General features: G+C 59.8%; 2 non-coding genes across 2 annotated transcripts; both read left to right on the top strand.

Annotated features, from left to right (window-relative positions):
- Positions 1 to 343: 343 nt before the first annotated feature.
- Positions 344 to 2182, top strand: LOC145656892 (18S ribosomal RNA). Its single transcript, XR_014122482.1, has one exon. It is a non-coding gene; the product is annotated as an 18S ribosomal RNA (ribosomal RNA).
- Positions 2183 to 3064: 882 nt separating this feature from the next.
- LOC145656876 (5.8S ribosomal RNA) lies at positions 3065 to 3218 on the top strand. Its single transcript, XR_014122466.1, has one exon. It is a non-coding gene; the product is annotated as a 5.8S ribosomal RNA (ribosomal RNA).
- The last annotated feature ends 590 nt before the right edge of the window (positions 3219 to 3808 follow it).

Raw genomic sequence — 3808 nt, 5'->3', positions numbered from 1 at the left:
TCTTTCCCTTGTCCCCCCACCAGCGGCCCACGAAAATCAAAACGGCGTGAAGAGAGGGAACGCCGAAAGCACCTGGAGTCGGCCGTCCGCACCTCCGGAGGAGGTGGACGGGGTACGGTGCGGGCATGACCGGATGGGACAGCTTTGCATCAAGGTGAGAGGTCGGCGTCCGAAGGCCAGAGGGCGGTGCGCGAGCACGTTTACACTGGCCGCGGAAGCTGTCCTGGGTAGCCCTGTATGGCGTCTGGACCTGACGGCGCACGCACTTACAACCCGCTGCTTCCTAGCCCCCGGAAGGGGAGGCGGATGTCACTCGTGGTTCATCCCAGACCACGGTGCAAACTACCTGGTTGATCCTGCCAGTAACATATGCTTGTCTCAAAGATTAAGCCATGCAGGTCTAAGTGCACACGGCCGGTACAGTGAAACTGCGAATGGCTCATTAAATCAGTTATGGTTCCTTTGATCGCTCCACACGTTACTCGGATAACTGTGGTAATTCTAGAGCTAATACATGCAAACGAGCGCTGACCCTTCGGGGGATGCGTGCATTTATCAGACCCAAAACCCATCCGGGGGGCTCGGGCCCCCCGGCCGCTTTGGTGACTCTAGATAACCTCGGGCCGATCGCGCGCCCTCCGCGGCGGCGACGTCTCATTCGAATGTCTGCCCTATCAACTTTCGATGGTACCATAGTCGGCTACCATGGTGACCACGGGTAACGGGGAATCAGGGTTCGATTCCGGAGAGGGAGCCTGAGAAACGGCTACCACATCCAAGGAAGGCAGCAGGCGCGCAAATTACCCATTCCCGACACGGGGAGGTAGTGACGAAAAATAACGATACAGGTCTCTTTCGAGGCCCTGTAATCGGAATGAGCGTATCCTAAACCCATGGGTGAGGACCCATTGGAGGGCAAGTCTGGTGCCAGCAGCCGCGGTAATTCCAGCTCCAATAGCGTATATTAAAGTTGCTGCAGTTAAAAAGCTCGTAGTTGGATGTCGGGAGTGGGCTGGCGGTCCGCCGCGAGGCGTGCCACCGCCTGTCTCAGACCCTGTCTCCCGGTGCCCCCCGGATGCCCTTGGCTGGGTGTCCGGACGGGGCTCGGAGCGTTTACTTTGAAAAAATTAGAGTGTTCAAAGCGGGCCCGCTTCTCGCCTGAATACCTGAGCTAGGAATAATGGAATAGGACTCCGGTTCTATTTTGTGGGTTTCCTGAACCAGGGCCATGATTAAGAGGGACGGCCGGGGGCATTCGTATTGCGCCGCTAGAGGTGAAATTCTTGGACCGGCGCAAGACGGACGAAAGCGAAAGCATTTGCCAAGAATGTTTTCATTAATCAAGAACGAAAGTCGGAGGTTCGAAGACGATCAGATACCGTCGTAGTTCCGACCGTAAACTATGCCGACCCGCGATCCGGCGGCGTTATTCCCATGACCCGCCGGGCAGCGTGAGGGAAACCACGAGTCTGTGGGTTCCGGGGGGAGTATGGTTGCAAAGCTGAAACTTAAAGGAATTGACGGAAGGGCACCACCAGGAGTGGAGCCTGCGGCTTAATTTGACTCAACACGGGAAACCTCACCCGGCCCGGACACGGAAAGGATTGACAGATTGATAGCTCTTTCTCGATTCTGTGGGTGGTGGTGCATGGCCGTTCTTAGTTGGTGGAGCGATTTGTCTGGTTAATTCCGATAACGAACGAGACTCCGGCATGCTAAATAGTTACGCGGCCCTCCGCGGTCGGCGTCAAACTTCTTAGAGGGACAAGTGGCGTTCAGCCACGCGAGATGGAGCAATAACAGGTCTGTGATGCCCTTAGATGTCCGGGGCTGCACGCGCGCCACAATGGTTGGATCAGCGTGTGCCTACCCTACACCGAGAGGTGCGGGTAATCCGCTGAACCCCATTCGTGATGGGGACTGGGGATTGCAATTATTCCCCATGAACGAGGAATTCCCAGTAAGCGCGGGTCATAAGCTCGCGTTGATTAAGTCCCTGCCCTTTGTACACACCGCCCGTCGCTACTACCGATCGGATGGTTTAGTGAGGTCCTCGGATCGGCCCCGCCGGGGCTCCTCGCGGGCCTTGGCGGAGCGCCGAGAAGTCGATCAAACTTGACTATCTAGAGGAAGTAAAAGTCGTAACAAGGTTTTCGTAGGTGAACCTGCGAAAGGATCATTAACGGGTAACGCTGTCCGGCGTGCCTCCTCTCCCGACCCCCTCGACTTCGCCGTCCCCCCGCGTCGGGGCCCAGGGTCGAAAGGGTCTTCGGGGTTGCTGTTACACGTGGTCGCTTGCAGGTCAGGCTGGACAGAAGGCATAAAGGAGGAGCCTAGTCCCTCCCACCCCTTCCTCGTCCTCCGCCTCTTCCTCCGCGTCGTCCTTCAGCACCCCCCCCCCGCAGGCCCCGGTATTCTCTGGGTTCCAGCGCGAGAGACGCGTCGTTCAAAAAACTCGGCGTCCCCGCTCGTCGGGCGAAGGCCGGTTTCCCCTCACCTTGCCGGCAGGAGAAGCGCCTGCGAGTCGAGCGGGTCGTACGGGTCCGTCCCGCGCCCTCCCTCTCGCTCGCACGGCCGCTGCCTCCGTCCACCGCGAGGGGTTTTCCTATTTTGTTGTCCTTGTCATTCATCCCCGTCCCCTTGCTCGCTGACGAGCGGACTTTCCGGGGGGGGTTGCGAGCGCTGCTCCTCGTGGGGCAGGCCATGGCCCTTCCTGTGTTCGTCCGCCCACCGGCGTCCTGGGGCGTGGTGGTGGTGGGTGGCGCAGCCGGTTCCCCTGCTTCTCTCTCTCAGAAAGGAGTCTCAGGGGGACCCCCGGCAGGTACCTAGGGCTTGGCCCACGCTACGTGAGTTCCACCCCTTTCGAGGGGTCGGACGGGGCGGGCGCGGAGGGCCGCGGTTCAAAGACTGACTCGTCTGCCACGTGGGGCGTGTGGGCAAAGCGCAACCCCGCGCCCGTTTCAACACTCGCAGACGGGGGCGCCTGACCGGTTGGTGAAACCTTTTAAACCTGTCTTTGTAGTCGTGGTGAAAGACCTAAACTGAGCCTGAAATAAAAGAGTACAACTCTTAGCGGTGGATCACTTGGCTCGTGCGTCGATGAAGAACGCAGCCAGCTGCGAGAACTAATGTGAATTGCAGGACACATTGATCATCGACATTTCGAACGCACATTGCGGCCCCGGGTCCATCCCGGGGCTACGCCTGTCTGAGGGTCGCTATTCCTATCTGTCGGACCTGCCTTCTCAGGCGGGACCGCGGTTGGAGGTTCGTAGGTGGGGGGGTGCCCCCTGGCCTCCGTCTTCCTAAAAGCAGACGGTTCCCGGTCGCTGTCTCGGTGAGATCCGGTCGGTGGGTTCGCTGCGGTTGAGTGCCCGTTCTCCGTGCACAAGCTTCTCCTCCCCCGCTTCGGTTCGTTTCGGTTCGTTTCGGCTCCGCTCCTGGCCTGGCCAGGAACGTGGTCCCCTGCGCCCGAGAAAGAAGCGAGCGTGGCTGCCGGTGGGTTCTCTCCGCTTTGGCTGCCCACGTTTTCGCTTCTTTTCTCACCCCCTGCGCAGGCGGATCACGGAAAGGTGTCTGTTCTGTTCCGTTACGTGCGCGAGCGGAGGGAGGTTGTTGTTACATGCGTTCCCCCCCCCCCTCCCCCGGTGGGGGGGGTGGGGGGGGTCGGGGTTCGGGTGGCTCTGCCTCTGGCGTTTTCCTTACGGGCCGACCTGTCCGTGGCACGTCCGTGACGTCCCGACCTGTGTCCTCGTTAGCCCGGGTGAAAAGGGACTCGTCCCCTAACCCGGCGGTGTTCACGCTTCTG

The sequence above is a fragment of the Electrophorus electricus genome, unplaced genomic scaffold, assembly GCF_041902795.1.
Source record: "Electrophorus electricus isolate QZ-2024a unplaced genomic scaffold, ASM4190279v1 Scaffold95, whole genome shotgun sequence".
NCBI lineage: Eukaryota > Metazoa > Chordata > Actinopteri > Gymnotiformes > Gymnotidae > Electrophorus > Electrophorus electricus.
This window is presented reverse-complemented; position numbering and strand designations above follow the sequence as displayed.